The 19,182-nt window shown below is 40.3% G+C and overlaps 1 protein-coding gene across 12 annotated transcripts in view; it reads left to right on the top strand.

Annotated features, from left to right (window-relative positions):
- Window positions 1–19,182, top strand: part of LOC128888529 (uncharacterized) — a 382,487-nt gene that overhangs the window by 253,000 nt on the left and 110,305 nt on the right. The gene's annotated exons all lie outside the window — the stretch shown is intronic.

Below are 19,182 nucleotides of genomic sequence, written 5' to 3'. Positions count from 1 at the left end.
CGATAGGCAGCCTCTTCATTTCTATTAGCTTCCCTTCGAGCTCCTTCACCCTTCTATCTCGCGCTAGGCCTTCACCGAGAAGCCCGAGAACCCATGACACAAGCTCGAATCCGCCCCTCACCCTAAACCGCTCTCATACCACGCTCATCCTTCCCCCCATTGTTCTTCATTCTACGCCACCCAGACTTCGATCTTAAAGGTGCACCCCTCGAGCCCTTTCGAGCAAACGTCTAACTTGCCAGTCAATTATTCGCTGGCAAGAATCCGTGGACGACGGAAACGATAAATATTTTACGTTAGTTTGCAAAGTGGAAGGTGAAAATTACTTTTCTTGGGTAGATTTCAATATTTTGGGGGCGAGTTTAAAATTCATTTACAAATTAAAATTAAATGGAAATTAATCTCACATCTTCCAAGAAGAACATGAAATACCTTAGTATACTAAATGTACAACGATAAAAAAAACAATTGAAAATAGCACAGAGTGTACAGTAACTTAGAAAAATGAATCTCTGCATACCAAGGAAATACGATCTTTCCTTCGTACGAAATCTCCACGCAGATAATTTATTATTCCCATCGCTATTAAAATGTTTAGTTCTTATCATTATTTTATCAAGCCACGTCCTTTTTAAACCACATAGAGCACCAGGAGACCGTCACGCGAATAACGGTGCAACGTCGAGGAACAAATACGTCGCACGGTGCACGTGAAATAAAATAAGGCGATAACGTATCGGGGAGTCTGGTGGGAGGAAAGATAAATTATCTACAGTTATACATACATTAAACGAGCACACACTATATTTTACCCTTGTCAGTTTATCCGCGACACCTGCTACACCGAATCCCTCTTATTTCGACGGGGTATCAGAGAGCAGGACAGCGGGGGGATCCACGTGATCCGAGAGATCGATAGCGCCAATAAAATGCCACTTTCGCCTCTATAAATCGAACTTGGAGATCTTTTATTGCGGCTGGATATATTTGCGTGGTAATCACTGATGGCTAGACGAGACGCGACAATGGATGGCCACTAAAGCCACCGTACGTCGCATTAAATTCACAGTGGAACCTCCTTTATCCGAACTAGTAGAGACTAGATAGAAAACAGAAGGAAGTAAGGGTCCAAAATGATTTTTATTTGATTTATTTCTAAGCATTTGGTTGGTATTTCTTTAGTTTATACTCTGTGTGCAGCATTTTTGTGCTGTAGTGTTTGATTTGGACTGAAATGCTTGGAATAATGTCATGTAATTATTATTTTGGATTGAGCTTGCGGTCGAATCTTTGGTCGAACTTTAGGTCAACCTTTTAGTCAAACTTCTGGTAAAAATTTTAGTTGAGCCTTGGATTCAGCTCTAAGCCAATCTTTCATTTTAACTTCTGATCAAAATTTTATTCGTGTTTTTGGTTCAGCTTGTAACTGCACTCATAATTTAATCAAGCTTTTCGTCTAGTTTCCAATTGAACTCATAGTGAAAGTTTTAGTCAAACTTTGGGTCAAACTCCTAGTTCCAGTTTACGTTTAGTTTCGGATCGAACTTTTAATCGTTGCGTCGATCTTTTAATCGAGCTTCGATCGAAAATTTCGATTTTTAACGACGACGCCTCGAGGGCAGACTTGTTGCGAATAAGAAACGACGCGGGCTCTTAAAAAGCACGGAACATCATAACTCACTCCAGATTGATTAAAGCTTTCATCAGCGCAGGGAGAAGCTTTCAAACGATTAATCGTTGGCAGTCGACCAGCCTCTGATAATTCTGATGAATTTTTGTGTCGCTCTTGATAATATTTGACTTTAATTAAATACGTTTAAGCAAACCGCGACTCAGCGAGAGCACATAATGTAGACATTGGTGAAATTTTATTGGAATAACAGATAACGATTGAAACCAACGCATAGCGATCGTCGTGACGTTTATTCGATTGATCAGGTGAATTTTCATTTACGTTCACGTTCGAGTTTATTTATGTGAAATATTCCATTCCATAGTTCAAATTCTGTTGTTTGACGAATCAATTATTTACCCTTGCTGAAACAATTAAAAATATATTTCATTTTGAATACTTCGAATCGTTAGATTAGTATTTTTATCGTGGTGATTTTTCACGTAGAATGCGTCACATACGAAAATCGTCAACAAGCACTCAGTGACACGTAAGAACACGGTTTCCATTTTCTGAGACAAAAATAGGACAAGTAAATGTTGATTCAGTTAATGGCGCGGCCGTTTCGACGGTCTTTCGGTTCCAACAACATATCTATACAGGGTGTATCACAATATGTGAACATCACTTCAGAAACGGATACGAAACAAAAAGACCAGAAGAAAGTTTGAGCAAAAATTCCCCATTGACCCACTCCCACCATTTATAAACTGATATCTACATACCGCGATACAAACCACCCTATTCATCCCTTAAGAAGCCTCGAAACAACCCGAATTTTTATTCAAAATCAAACTATCCTACTAAAACAAAATTTCTGTCACGTGAAAGGTTGTCAAGTTGCCCATAATCCCGCGAGAACGAGTACAGCTCATCGATGTAATCGTTAATTAGCCAGGAACGAAACAAAAGGAAGTAGCTGCGATCGGTAGCAGGATGATCCAAAGGCTGCAGGAGTCCCTCCGACGTTTCCTTTATCTTAAGATATGACAATATGAATCCAATGGGAGTGCGCAGAGTGGAAATGGAATTCGATGCGATATCGTGCCGAAGGGGACGTAAATTAAAATGTCTCCTTCGAAGCAGCGTATCGAGGGGGATGGTTTTTACCTTTCCTTCCTCTCGGCTTCGCTCGACGTCTAATCTTTGCTTCCGCCTGTTTCGTGTCTTCTCCTGGTTATCCCCCTCGACGCTTCTCTTTTCGCTTCTCCCTTTCGTCTTTCGAGAGAATCGATTTCCTCGTGAGCGGTTTGGAAACAGCCGCACTTCTTTATGGAACCCCCTTCGAAAGGAGCGTCTTTCGTTCGATTTGGTGGTCTTCATAAAAGGATGACTATTCGGTGGTGTATCGCATGCACTTCTTCTTCCAATGTACACAGTTTATGTGTGTTCAATTTTACTTGGAATAATTTTTAATTACTTGGCAAGCAAAGGTAATTAAAGGTTTAGACAGGTGTACTAATATTTGTGGATTTCATAAAATACTAGTTTGAATCGTGGATCTAGTAGTAGTAGAATTTTTTTAATAATTTGAAAATTATTGATAAATGCTAGTACTTTTTTCGAGGAGTTCTGCTTCTGATTTCTTCAAAATAAGCACTTCGTTAGTGTCGTTCTCATGGTCAATATTGTTATCATTATTAATAACTCCTACCATTCTAAACTTCTAAATGTAGCATTCACTCATATTCTCTCTACTTAACTATGACCCACCTTCTTTATAAACTATTAAAAACATAAAACAACTTTTTACGGTGCCCTTATACCTCGATTTCCCCTAAAGAACACTGGCTCCTTTCAATTTAAACAAAAGTAAATATCCTTAGCGTTGAAACATCGAGAAACAATAACTTTCAGCAAGACAAGTAAGCAGAGAATTTATTTAACACGGTATTGCCAACATTCCTTGCACAATAGCGCCGATCAAGCTTTGCGATTCATACTTTTCGAAGCAAGGAAAAGAAGTACTTTGTAAACGTTGTTTAACTGGAGTTCTTAAAAATACAGCTTTATCTTACCTCCTTGGAACGTTCCGACCATAAATAGTCCGTTATTGAAGACGGAGAAGCCCTCCAGGAACTGCAGCGTCGTTGCAAAACGAAGCTTTCGTAGAAATATGAACCGGTAGCGTATTATCAAACTTTATTTACTCGCAAAGGAATAAAGCTCTCGCGTATTGTCTCCTATGGTGTATTCGAATCCTATGGGCGCGGGCACAATAAAACGCAGATGCCAAATTCAGGAGAGGTACTTTTACCAATCTTTATTTTTCTGTGTCGTCTCTTTGTTCCCGATTCTTTTTATTTCGACCCTACCCGATGCCTTTCTCCCCCGAGTCTCATCATTCAAGAAAGTCAATTCTCACCGAAACACCCCCACAGTTTCCAAAGTATTTCCCCGCTTCTACTTGTTCTTTTGTTTTTCTAATATTTCCTATGTGCTCCTTCCCGCTGGCGATTTCTTAAAATTTTACTCGATAATAATAATATTTTTCGATTTGTAGCTCTTTGAAATATTTTTGTTTTCATTTTCAGATGAACTTCGGTCTCCGAAGTCTCTTGGTTTTATTAAATAGTGAAATATCAAATTTATTTCACATTGGTTATACAGTTAGTCCCATAAATTCATACCTTCTATGTCTATTAAAAGAATTTGTCTAAATTAAATGATAGGTATAATATTTTCAAATAAACGTTTCGTATGTGTTTATAATGAACAATTGATTTGGAAGCGTCAAGCCTATCATTTAATTTAAACAAATTCTTTCAGTAGACATACAGGATACGAATACTTACGGGATAGATTGTATATTCATTTAATGTAATAGAACGATAGTGATTGATTTAATTTATTTATTTTATATTACAATAATGATGGGTTTTGATATTTCCACTCCTCTTATTAAATTCTTTTCATAATCTTGCAAAACTATTTAATCTTGAAATACATTTCACTTCTCATGTTTATCTCGCGTTTGTTTCCAAACGCCCCTCTGCATCGACGTGTGCATAGCACCACATCCTTCCACTTCATTCTTCTCCGTTCCCTTTGCTCCAGCTTCGCCCCTTTCTACCTTTCATCTTTCTTCTCAATTTCGGTAGCATTCTCCAGAGAATTCAATCCCCCGTACGACTCTTCGGAACTTCCCCGCAACTTCCTTATAAAGCGAAACGTCGTCTCGAAAGGGTTGATATATTCTACGCGATTTCATGCGAAAGCTATCATTCCTGGGCAAAGCGACATCTCGATCATCCGGATTTTCCATTTTACCGAACGAACGATTAAATAACCGCGTGAAAGTATTTCTTTATTTTATCAAAATTAGTTCTGTTCTTTTGAATAACGAGGAAGCAAAGAGAAAAGAAGGAAATAGTATAAATATACGTCATGATAGTACAATAATTATGCCAAAATAGTTTATCACTCGGAGGAAAAACATGCTATACTTCATAATTATTATTAGACTGCGGATGTTTATGTAAATTCGTGTGCATAAATGAAGAACAAAAACTTTTATATCGACGTACGTTTTATATTTCAATTACCCAAATACACATTCCGAAATATCCCCAGAATGTCCGACACATTTATTCCTCGCAATCCAGCACCCAAAACACAAACACAAAATTTAATAAAAATTTCTGCAGTTCCACCCACCACGGTCGCAAAAGAAAAATGAAACGAACGGGTCCGTTCCATTTCGTCAAAGGCCGCATTTATTTCCATTCCATCAAAGAATGCCGCGTTTATTTCCCTTCCATCAAAGCGTGTCGCGTTCGTTCGAAACGAGGAACGCCGAGTATTTTTCGATCAATGTCTGTTCGCAACCGCGGATGATTTACATAGCGATAAACTAACGCCTTGGCGTGCCACAGAAAAACGGTTTTGATTTATCCGTGCACTTTCGCGAAGCACTGGACTTCTGCCAGACCGGAAGGTCCATCTCGGCGGAAATCACGGCCATAATTCAACGCCCAGCGCCGAGGAAAGCCTGGGGACCGTGAAAACACCCTCGAGTCGAGTGTCCTGCCAGCGGGATTTGCATAAAACGGGCCGCGGTTTTGCAAAATCAATTTGAACTTTTGCGGCTCCACCATGCCCCTCAGACGCGTCCTCTTCCGGGCGTGTCTACTCGGCTTTAACTTTATTACGTCCGAGAACGTCTGTTTGCAGAGCCTGGTAATAGACTCCACGTGGAAAGGGGTTTGGCGGCGAAAGGAAGTCACCGTTGAAATTTTATTCGTCTCCCACACCACTGCGGGGGCCCCCTTTTTCGAGGCTTCGACCTTCTGAATTCGTGTCTGGTCGCAGCCGAACCCTTTCCGGCGTAGTCCAGCTTGTAATTAACCCTTTCAGACCTGACTGTAACACGTGTACAGTTAGAAGAGAAGCTTCTTGGATGGAATTCAAATTTGCCGATCGGGATTTGTGGAAAAGGTTGCATAGGATTCGAGGTTGATTGAAGTAGTGACTGAACTGTGGACGTCGGGTAATAAAATGTGTTTTATTATTTACAGCTTTCTAAAATATTTGTTGCTTCGTAGCTTCTTTAAATATTTTTCAAATATTAAAGATGATTAAAGTTCTTTGTAATCATCACTGCCAAGTTTTCTGAATTTTTATTCGCAACCTCTGCTTTTCCATCTCAATGTACTTTTACCTTCCTGCTTACAAATATTTTACAAACAAATCTGAGGTATGGTGACACTGCATATTTTCGCCCTACCTTTCCCTTTCCCCTCCCTCTAAGGAAAACTATTTCCTCCTTGCTCGGATTCCAGCTCGCCCCATAGGTGGTCCTGCGTTCGTGTAGCAAGGAATCCCACATGAACGCGGCCAGGGTGTGTTATATTGCATTTTATTACCCCGCCGTATACCCGCCAGAAGTAATAGCGTGAAATTTATAGGTACGAACGTTATAGCGTTCCTCGCCGCGGTGTAACCTATATCGACACGTTGTTATCTTCACTTACTAGAGCCTCCAGATTTCATTTCAGTTATTTATGAAAGCCAGCTCTCGTCGGCTCTATTTCATTAGGAACGCGTTTACGACCACTCCGATTCTTGCATCTTGGACTTCCTTAATTCATACACCATAACCATTTACACGCGTGTTTGACACATGAACAAATATTAAATACGGATATTCGTACTCTCAAATCTCCAGTTTTCTTACACTTTCATCAATTTTACTTCAAAATTATTACACATCAGTGAATTTGAAATATTTCAACAAAAACATGGTTATTTTAGAGTGGTTATTATTTTTCCTTAATTTTCCTTCTTCATTTTTCTTACACTATCTTAAATTTTACTTCAAAATCATCAAAGTAAATTTAATTGAATTTAAAAAAAATAACTTGCTTATTGTAGACTGCTTAATAATTTTCCTTACAACAAACATCAGTCTCTGCATTGTTCATTCATTTCACCAGAACCATAAAAATGTACAAATCCAAACAAAAACAAGAAGCCTGTAAAGAATTTTCAAAATTTCTTCTTGAAGCGATTTGCGAACTTCAGACACGAGTCACCGACTTCCGGTGGCTTTTGTGCGTGGCCTCGAACGCTTTTAAGCAGATGGAGATTTATGCCAGGTAGACGAATCCCGAGCGATCGCTGGCTAATGGAGACCACTCGTGGAAAAATCATGCATGGACGGATTCGTTCGTTGACCCCGTTGCATCCCGCTGACTCTTGGCCGCGTAACGGCTTTCGAAGATGGGGCCCCGGGTTTTAACGGAAAATCGAAGGAGCTCGTCGTGAATGGTGCTTGAAATTCCGTTGCCCTCCACTTGCCATGAATTCCGTTGAATTTCGCGGTTGGAATCGATCTGACCTCCCATCGCCGACCTTCGATTATACCGAAATCGAATTTCGTGTAATTCGAAAGTTCGAGTGGAAAGTTTCCGTGGAGTCCTTTAGGTATTGTCAGTATTTCCATGGATTGGGTATCTTGGAACGGAGCTGAATTGAAATTTCTGCAGTTCGACGATATTTGGGGAATTTATAATATATTTTTCGCACAATTCACTTTAGGTCAAGCTTTTTATGAAACTTCTAGTTGAACGTCTGGTAAAAATTTTAGTTGAGCTTCAAGTTCAGCTTTAGTTCAATATTTAATTTAATTTAGTATTTCCTTATATCCTTATTATTTTCTACTCTGTTATTTCCTTACTTACTATTTCCTTGTATCCTTATTATTCTCTACTTTGTAAGAAACGAACCCAACTTTCGCACGTGAAAATCCCTGCATGTATTAGACAGGTCACGATACACAATTCAGTTTGACTGCAAGAGGTTAACTCGGTAACCAGCTGGAAACGAAGGAACAGGGGGCAGATTTCAGGAAACGCGTCGACAGTTTGGTAAGTCTGCGGAGTCTCGTGAAATCCGTGCGTACTTTGTAGCAGGGCGCAAGAGGAGAGTACGTTTTCTAGCTCGACGACCAATATACAAGGGCGGCTTGTACATATTTCCTGCATAATTTCCCACCCGTTCCCGCGTCCTCGGCATGCGAAGCTCGCGGAAGCCTTTGAGATATCCGTGGAACTTAATACGCCATGCGAGAGCTTAACTCGTCGTCACCCTCGCGGCTGCGAACTGCGCTTTTCGGATCGGGTATTCTCGAGGTTGCCGCGAATCTTCGTTTTTAGATCGGGAATTAACGCATCCTTTTTTTAATTACATCTGGAAAGAATTTAACCCTTTGCTTGTCTATGTCGAGCGAGACTCGAGAAAGCTGTACCGAAATCAGAAAATTTGGACTGCTAAGGGTTAATAAAGTAGAAGTAAGAATCGAAATACAGAAAAATAAAATAAATTAAAACTAAACAGCATCCTCTACAAGCTGATATTTTTTCAAAATTGATTTCTCCGAGCCCATCTTTTGTCAAAGAGTTAATATTTATTTATTCTCTTATAAAGAAAATCAAATCGTAAATTTGCATAGGCTGCAACTCATTTGTTAGCTACAAATGTAAAAAGCATGTCTACTCAAGGACTCACCCTGAGAACTAACCCTACACGTACCTAAAAGTATCCTTGAAGACATACTCATAAATTCAGCCGACAATAGCAATCTAAAAAAATAATAAATTTAGAAGAGTTAGAATAATGGTGGGATATATAGAAGAGGTAGAACAATAAATATAATAATAATAATAAAGCGTGAAGTTCGTCGTCTCAGCGGGCTCTCAGCACACGAAACAAGGAAGCGTTCGAACGGGAATATAACGAGCGAGAGGCCTTTGAAGTACATTGTTTTCCACCTGATTTGTCTCAATCCCCCGTCCCCCCTGCGTTTTCACCTAATTATCGGGCCGAAAAGCTCAGCTGGACGTGACAACATCTAAAGCCCCGTTTCTTCCGCCGTGTATACACGAGGAGGCAACGAAATAGGCGCGCCCCTCCCTTTTGTGAGATTTTCGATAGCCCTAAAAGCGAGGTCTCGTTACGCGAAGGGACGGGAACGCTAATCAGGATCAAAGTTACGGCCGCGTGGAAAACGGCAAAGAGGATTTCGGTAATGGCAGCTTGGATAGGCGCTGGACAACGATACGGGCTTTCTTTTCATGCGTGACCATCGTTAAATTGGCTAATCTGTGAATTCGGGACTCCATTCGCAATTTGTTGCTTAGGGTCGATGGGGGAGGTGCGAGTGAAAGGATGCTGGTATGGATGGTGTAGCAACTAAAAGTGCAAGTAGGTAGAGCTTGCAGTTGATCTGGAATTTTAATTGTGGATGGTCCAGAGTAGGAAGAATATTGTCAGTTTTTCTTTTTTGCTTCTGTAATTATCAAAGACAGTTAAAAAAAATGTGTTGCAGTTGGTTTCGTAAAAAAATTCATTCCACAACGAAATATTCCAAATAACGGAAGGCCTGGAGATTAAAAATTCGTGTCGACAGAGAGTGGAACGTTTAGCGACAATGTAGGCCACGTAGGCACATTCGAAACCAATCCGGAAGTTGTTCGAGCGGAGTGACACGGGCGGGCACGTGTTGCATTTCGGTCGAAACGAGCTCAGTCTTGCAAATAGTTTACATGCAAACGACCTGGGCGTGTTTGCGCATCTAGAGCACGTGTACATTTTCGGGACGCCTCGGCGAAGTTCGCGCATTTCGAGTAAATTTGGAACAGACGTCGACGGCAGTTGGCGAACGTTTGCTATTTCAATTATTGCTCGATATTTCCTGACCAGATCCTCTTCAGCGTTCAAGCAACAACACTTCCATCGCATGTTTGCACGCATAAGCGCTGGAAAGTAAAAACAAATATAATAATAAATACGACCATTTGTACCACCGTTCAAAAGTATATGAACACTTTCTTAATTTTACTAACTAAACAAAAAAGTTAATCAATCATTAATGAAATTCATTAAATTTTATATCATAAGCAAAATATATTTGACTAATGATTCATTAAATATCTCCCTAATAATGATAATAATAATAGTAACTAATTACATCTTTTTTTTCATCTAACAGCGTTTACATGTCTTGGCATCGTGGATATTAATTCTTGTATCCTTTATGTCAATATTTAATATTTACCCATTCCGTTGGTAGTAATTCCCTTAAAACTAGATTATTAAAATAATTAAAAAACATTGAACCAGGTAAGCTGCAGTTCCAAATGCAAGAAATTTAATTAAACACGTTGCCAAACAAATTAACGACGTAAATAAATTGGAAACATAATCATTAATCAGCATGGAACTAAATAATATTCTGATATACCACGAATGACCGAAAGCTCGCAACGCGTGTTATTAAAAATTAGTCATGGACGGTAGCATGTATCCAGAGCGCCGGTTAATTATCAATGCAACGCAAGCCAACCCGTTCTTCCGGTTTACGCTAAACAACGGCCACAATGTCGCATTGTTCTACAGGATACGATTGTGCACACCGATGGCTGCGAAGCGATTCGCATTCGAATCGACATTCCATTCGCGCGATGGAACGATACCGTAATTGAAATAATTGAATTTGTTCAGCGATACCGATAATTAATATTAAAATAGCAGTCGAGGTGATCAACGGCGCGATTATGGTCGTAACAAGGTTAAGGGAAGTCGATCGTTGCAATGTTAGGGAGGTATCGGCTCTCGCATCGGTTATTTTACGTGTTAATATAGAGATAGTGCTTCGACATTTAACGTGCGAAGGGTTTTGAATAATAAAAGGAGCGCCCTTCGTATCGACATCATATTTTACGTTCAATGAGAAACTAGCTCGAGTTGTGACATTTTATGGTGTCAATTCCTACGTGAAAGTCTATTATTACTGGGACAATCCCTTCGTATATAATATATTAATTTGAAAGAAAGTTAGCACTTCTATTAATCTCATACATTACATTGAATTAAACTTTACTTAAATAGAATGAAATGTTTATAGAAGCAAGTGATATCAGCCCATTATTGTAGATACATCACTAATTCTGTAGTTTCATTTTATTTTATTTTACATTTTTAAAATATCGTAAAGTAATACAATTATTTCTTAGATACTTTATGCTCATGGATGAATTAACACCAAACTAGATAGTAAGTGCCTCCACTTACTATTAAACATTTCTATAAAAATAAAAAAAAAATATATAATATACAACTCTTGTAGTGTCATTTCAAGAAACTATACAGGGATTAGTTAATCGTGTTCCCCAATGACTAAGACTGTCGACCACGCAAAAATTCCTGTTCCCAGGTAAAACGAAACAAAGTAATTAATAGGTGCAAAACGCGTTGACTGCCGGGCAACATCTATTAAATAATTAATTACCCGATTCATAACGAGAAAATCCAATACTCTGTCTCGCGCGTATTTATTGCGATCACCGACTAGCCGGGCCGTTACTTCGCCTCAATTTATGTCTTTAAACCTGTATTACACAAGCGCATAAAATAAGTCCTGTAAGCGCGGAATGATCTATCCTTGGCTACGCTTTCCTCCTTCGCCCGAAGTCTGCTCGCTGTAATTCGCTTACAGGTTTCCCTCGCGCGGAAGGAACAAACGAAAGAAACGAAACGAGAGTTCGAGGCAACGAATCGTTGTTATAAATATCGTTCCAAGGAGTATCAAAGGAGGGGAGGGAGGGATAAACGCACAGAGCACGGGCGAGTCCAGGTTCGCCAGTTTGTCTTGCGTTTTCTGTTGGTACGACCAGAGAAATATTCCGCGAATGTAGCGGTAAATTATAGCAACGCGTCAACCTGGCAATAATAAATCGCCACGGTGCGTGAGCATTTAAAGACTGCACTCCAAGCATTAAAAGACGACGCAGAAACTCTGGACGCCCGTGCGATCGGCATTCCGGATACATCGCGCCGCTTTGATACCATAATCGCTGTAATTGCGGTCGTCCTGCTCGAATCGCTATCGCGGAAGGTGGGGAGGTAGGACTTTCCGTGCTCGCATGCGTAATATTATAATTACTCGGCCATTAATCGGGCTGAATTATTTGATCTGCGATGAGATTGCCGAGGGTTAATTGAAATCCGGTACACGATCTCGCCAGCGCGAGGCTTCCTGCGCCTGGTAAGCCAATGCTTGTTTTGGGGAGGAAAGAATTGAGATCGAGAGATATTGTGGCTTGAAAGAGTCATTTTTATTTCTTTGGGACACTCTTAGTCTTTGTTTCTTAACCGTTTGCGATCGAATGTGGAATGAGAAATCAGAAAATTCGGAGTGCGAAGGGTTAAAAGTGGTAGTATTATAAAAAGAATCCTTCCTTAAACTGTACGCCTTGTGCACAAGCAATTTTTCACCAAATTCGCAAAGAGATACCTTCCTAATCATGCATTGACCATTGGAAAGACTTGTGGTATTCAGAAAATTGGTAAAAAAGTGGAACCTTATCTCAAGATCAATTCCTCGTACTAATTCAAATCGAAAAGTCTTTTTTTATTTTGCATGCAGAGGTTTCGTTATTGAAATACAGGCAATGTTTGTACGCGCACGGACGTTAGTGACGTGCTTCTCGCGTAAGCGTGTACATAGTCACGTGTTCTCAAATGTATGCGCGCGCATAAGCACGTGCTGCACGATCAGCTGGCTGGGATTTAAACGGCGGCGATCGCTGGGAGTCGCATCAATGAATTTTAAATGCTCACATGTAAGTAGTGGAGCTTCCGATTGGAAAACAGTAAAGGACTTTTGGAATTCTTTTTAAATGAAGAATCGGTCCTGATTAAAAATTCCACATTTCTGTCATTACTCTACACACTGATTTCAATTATTTAAATGCATATTTCATATCATGGAGCACTGTAGAATCCCAAATTATTTTTATTATATGGCATAATTGTTCTATTTCGTAATATATATATATCACGAAATATATATATAAATCTATAGTAATTCTTTGCAAATATTATATTTTGATATTATTTACAATTAATAGAAACTCAGTATTTTGAACAAACGCAACAAACATTTACATTTCAAATAGCTTACATTTATTCCAGTCTACTCCTCTCACGGACTCGCTAAATATTCAAAATCCATTAAAAAATGAGCACGTGTAGTCGCTTTAGTGACGTCTCGAGAGCAAGCATCTTGTCGAGTAAAAGCCACCTCGTTCGTCGCCCTCGATGCGATTATTTCGATTTCTAACGCTTTTCCCACAGTTCAAAGGCGAGCCTGAAACGAGAAGAGCCTTTTCGCGTTCTTGATCGTTCGATTTTCATTACCTGTACCTGGGGGGTATAAAACGAGGTTCGCGTGGACGGGATGGGTGGCTTTCCTCGTCGCTTTGGGGCGTCGAACATGAAAGGCGCGAGCGTTTGGCCCCCGTTTCCACGCGGAAATTAAAAACACATGTCGCCGACGTGAATGTCCCTTTGATTTCGTACCTTCGTGCCTGGAATCTGACGGTGAGTTCGATTCGCTGACTCATAATTCATCGGGAAACGCTAGAATTAATGGCGATGCGCGTTTTAACCGTGAATGTGATTTGTGGATCGCGTAATCTCGCGATATCTCGCCAAAAGAGGATTATTTTATTAGAACGCAAACCGTACGCTTGAATTATTGGAACATTTTTAAAAAATTCAGCTTCTCTAACAGTGGAGAAATGAAACACAAGTTTAATAAAAAAAATAATTGTCTCATATATAATGCCTTTTCAAGTATTTTTCTAAACACGTTTTAGTCATTCACGTGTATATTTGCTTATTGGAAATCTATGAGATTGTTCAGTTAGAATATGATAAAGAAATTATGTGTATATATGAGAAGTACGAAGAAAAGGGGAATTTTTAAGTTTCCGAGTTGAAGAATAGTGACTAGAAGCATGAAGACCAACCCTGGAAAAATTAAAATAACTGAATTTAACCCATACCATAAATCCCAGAGACATGTGCAAACCCTCATTAACTATCTCAAGTCCAATTAAATCCGTCGCTAATTACCAAGCAGTAGACACGACGACAAATAAGACCATTTAAAAATAAAAACAAAAATTATTTACATCGCTGAAATGGATCCATTATCAATACTTTGAAAAACTTACCCCCAGGAAAATGACCCGAAGTGACTGTGAATGTTAATTATCAGAATCTCAGCCGTAGTGCATGAGAAAAGAACGCGCTAGAGCTAGTAGTCCGTTAGTTTCGCCGCGCACCATCTGGCACACGTTAATTAATCAATGGAAGCGAGGCTCGCAAGTACAAACTGTAAGAAGATTACAGAAAGCGATTCCGAAACCCCGCCCAGTTATGCGTTTCGTCATGAAACTCTGTTTCGCGAGTTCGCTTAATCTTGCAGGCGTTTCGCGCATCGTGTATAAATGATTCGTAAATTCTCCGAGTTCATTAAGATTTATGGTAACGCGTTTTGAAGGAAGATGCGCGAAGATGTATCCGTGCACATGCGAGGTAGGACCAGGAAGAGACGAGCAGGAGGGTGGAGGCCTTAGCCCGAGGCGGTCGCATTTAGAGACGCGAATGCTTCACACGTATTTCGACACCAAAGAGCCGTTGTCGTCTTTTGGGGTAAGTCGCTTTGGAGTAAGTGGCTGGCGCACTGCAAAGGACACCCCTTGCCTTTGCCCACGACCTCTTGCGTATGCAAAGCGATCATATTTCGCGTTGAAAGTCTATTAAATCTCCTCGTCCGTCGCTATCAAGCCATGATTTGGAAGTCGCTTCCAGAGGGATACATTTACAACGGACTTCGAACTTTTCAATTTTTATTTTCGAAACGAAGCACCCTAAGAATAAACTGTAAATATAACAAAGTTCCGTCTTGTCATCCCCTATAAGGTGATATTTTTTTTAAATTCACATCTTTACGTCTCAATCCTACGTTTAACAAAATGCTTTATAGCACCACTGTGGTCGTAATCTCTTAGATCCAAGGACCTCTGGACATTGACGTCCCTTTCCCAACAGTGTCCAACCCTTGGGATTCCAATGACCATCTCTCTCGTCGTTACACCCAGCATCCAAAACATTCTCTTCTCTCTTATTTCTCACTCGTAAACTTCGATACAACGCAACCTACTAAACATATGACTTTCTGCTAGATCTTGGAGCGCATTTAATGTATCCTCCGGCACGATTTAATCTCTTCTCGCTTAAATTAAATAAATTCATCCCCAGCCGAGATTAACAATCCCCGAGGAGGTTCTGACCAGGCCAGGAGCATGCAGCGGCGAGATGATCGTAGACACGAGGTTTTCTCCGGGGCATAAGAAAATCGGCTCGAGCTGTCGTCCCGTAAACGTTCCCTGGATCGAGTTAACCGTCTGATTACTCGAGGGCGACGCGGACGGGACCTTACCCTTGTCCTCGTTCGCCTCCCCACGCTGGAAAATGGGCGTTTGCAATTTAACGGAATCTCTGCATATAGAGTGGGCTCATCGCGGCGGTTCTGTACTTTAAATGACGTCCCGGAAGTCCCCGTACTAATTCTATGGGTCTTCGAATGGATCCCCGTGCACGGTGACGCCCCTTTCGTCCATTCTGAGGGGCGCACAAGACAAGGGCTAGTTATACAGGGGCAGCTTGTTATAATTGCGCATGTCCGCCTCTCCGGACGCACGACACGCAACCAGACGCTCTCACTGCACGTGGGATGCCGTGGAAACCCTCTTCCGTTAATCCTCTATGGACCGAGTTTGTTTGTTTTTTTTAGACAACTTGCGAGCCATTTTGTATATTATTACATTTTGACATTATATAATTAAGATGTATACGTTATCTTATAGAAAAAATAAAATTATTAACTAAAATGTCGATGTATTGTGACCTGAAGGTTACACAAGCTCATAGAGAGTTAATTATTTTAGGGACACATGCATTGAGGACAGGTTGAATTAATTTTGTATTGCTTGAAAGCTAGGAAGGACTCATTGAAAGAGTTTAGAATGGGATGGAGTTAAAGAAAGAGAGGGAACATAAAGAGCTGGTTTTGAAAGAGAGGAGAGAGGAAATAGAGAAGAGGTCCTGGAGAAGCATTGATTTGAATCTAAGTGGATTTAGATTTAATAATAACGTTAGGTGGATTTCTTGTTGGTTTTCCTTTTTATTGGTATTAGGGTTATTGGATGAAATCGAATTCTATAGGGAAGAGTGTACCTTAGGAGTGCACTATCGAATTCCTGGGTTCCGAGGTTATCACAATTGAATTCCGAGCTAACATGTTTTATTTCTGTAAGGTTGTGTCTAGACTTTAGGGATCGCACATGTTTAGTATTATTTCTATTAAACAGCAGCCATTTTAAAATCTCTGTATTCGTGTAATTAATGTATTAATTAATACTTAATTCGTGATTCTGAAATTATGTTGAATGGGTTGTTTTGAAGAAAACCTTGAAGGTTTGCTGAAAGAAAGTACGCAGACTCGTGGCGGCCTCGTGAAAATTACGACGAGGGGGTCGTAGCCTTAAATCTTTTCCTGTTTGTTCCGACTTGACTGGTTCATAATTATTCACAGCGCAGACCGCGCCATTAATCCAAGGAAAACCAATACTTTCCCCCGATAATGTCAGCCATGGTCATTCCGGAAACCCTTTAATACAGATTTACAAGTTTGCGAAAGCGGCCAGGGAAACCCTTGTATCTTTATACTGGGTGTCTTGCGAATTAATCTTAAGAGGAAGTAAAAATCCTTTCGGATTACCGTACTCGCAAATTTTTCTTGAATATTTTTGTGTCTTTTTGCAATTAAGTTTATCTTGTTCATTCGCTACACTTGCATCAAACTACTCACTCATGCAATCTTTTAATTCCAAACAAGATTTCTATCAAAATAATATATCTACTTTGCAATTCGAATTTAATTTTCGAACTTCTATTTTAAATTTCATTATATTTGTAATGGAATATCCTGATATGCATTAAAAATAAAAATATTCAGCGCACCTAAAGAAAAACGTAAAAATTAATTAACTTCACCAATTCGCACGTGGCAACTAAATTTTATCAAAATTCTTCTTTGAATTTATGCTCGGAACGTCCGGTCAGTTCGCGTGACATTAACAGGCGGCACACCCGGTATAATTTTATTCGCTCGCGACAAACAATGGCCAGGCGTACTCGTGGATCGGCGTGGAGTACTAAAACGTGGACTCGCCGAGGGGTTAGAAAGGGTGAATTGCAGCTACGTGCCCCCGCATACGAATCATCCCCCGCGCGACGTGGAAGCGTCGCTGGGCGCCTCGAAGACCCCTGAAACCGTCGGCATCGCCTCGAATCTAATGGATTGCACCGATACTTATGGTCAAATCGCGACCAACCGCCCTGGGAGACCGGCACTCATTACCATTCCGTTCGAACGGCCGCGATGAGCGCTTTTGATAACCAGAAATACCTTGGCGAAGACGCGAATTGGTAGAAGCTATCGCAGGAGAAACAGAAATTGCCATTCGAAGGCTTCCTTGGGAATTCCCAGCTGGTTTGCATATGAATGCATACTTTTTGGGGTGAGATAGTAACGGAGGTATTAAATGTCTTTCAGTATTGATATCAAAGTTATTGTCGAGATTTGTTAATTAATTCTGGTAAAGACTATAGTTCTTGAATACTAGGTGAAGTGGGCTAGAATTACACTATACAGGAAACATTGCTAATATCTCGTACATTATTCGAACAAATTATATGTAAAAATTCATGTGGGTCTTCATTAGTACACTGCCAAGCACAAATAGTTTCATTATAATCCTTCGTATAGTTTCCTTAACACGTTGATTGCGGAAGACGCACAGTGTGCGTTCTCTAATTCTCGCCACAGCGGCGGCGGACGCACGGTGTGCGTTTCATCCTTTCTTCCTTTTAGGACGCTTCACACCCTTGAATTTTCGATGTTTCGACTTGAAACTTGCTATATGGGCTCATCATTAGCCCGTCTGTTTACCTTCTCGGCCGTTTCAATCTTGGAAAAGAAAAAGTATGTTTTCCGCCGTCTTGCTTCTCAACCTCTATTGTTGCTACCCACCGTTCCTTCCGTTCCTTCCGCCGCCTGGTAGCAACCACGAATTCGAACGTCGCAGTCAACGTGTTAAACAAAATCCCGAAGATGGTTCATCGTTCACTGTATAAAACCACCCCTTAAGTTATGAATACACAGTATCCCATAAATAGGAACATTTTCCAACTTTTATCGCAAATAAAAATTAAGTTCTATCTACTAATGGTTCGATGCTAACAAGCCAAGTGTCGCTGAAAATTGTTACCGTTTGTTCTACAGTCGTCCCCACAAGCATTCGGTTTACCGAAACAGCAACGCGAGCTGCAATAGAACGAACCAACCACGGTTTCCTTTCCCCAAAATGTTCGAGCGTTGCGGAAACATTTAACGAGTGTGGCGTCGCAGTTCTTCGTTCGAAACCAACTGGGCACGAGTGGTATTTTCTCGGTTTCGGAAATCCGAATAGCCCATCTGAGTTCGCGTAATCTCTAAGTACACGTGCAGCGGCGTGATCTCTCGAGGAACTTTAAGCCCCTGTTAAGGCAGCTTAAAACTCGAGCAACAGGAATTACAGAAGGGAGGAATATCCTGGTGAAAGTTACAGGGAAAGTTTTGAGTTGCGTTGCGTTCGCGGATGGGAAAGTTAATTGAGAAACGGTCGACAGTAAGCTTTCGATCTATGCGTGATTCGGAATCGAACCGCAGTCCGACCAGGTCGTCGAGATTACTACGCTGGAGCTTGAGGAGCTCGAGCTTGGGCGGAGCTTATCGTCGAACGAGTGCTTTCCGATACCTAGTAGGTCCAGATACAGTCAGTCTCATAAATATTCGTACTCTCTATTGAAGAAAATTATACGAATTAAATGATGGATTTGATGTTTCTAAATAAATATTTCATTATAATTATGTATATAAATTTATTTCGAAAATTAAACCTACAATTTAATTTAGACAAATTTATTCAATAGACATTAAGGGTGTGAATATTTATGGGATTGACTGTAGGTTCCAATGACGCGTGTTTAATTTTTTGGAGTAAAAGAAACGCAAGGTTAATTGGTGCGTTGGATAAGATGAATTTTTAGACAAG

The sequence above is a fragment of the Hylaeus anthracinus genome, unplaced genomic scaffold (genome assembly GCF_026225885.1).
Source record: "Hylaeus anthracinus isolate JK02 unplaced genomic scaffold, UHH_iyHylAnth1.0_haploid 11994, whole genome shotgun sequence".
NCBI lineage: Eukaryota > Metazoa > Arthropoda > Insecta > Hymenoptera > Colletidae > Hylaeus > Hylaeus anthracinus.
The sequence above is the reverse complement of the archived record's forward strand: the minus strand, read 5'-3'. Positions and strand labels throughout refer to the sequence as shown.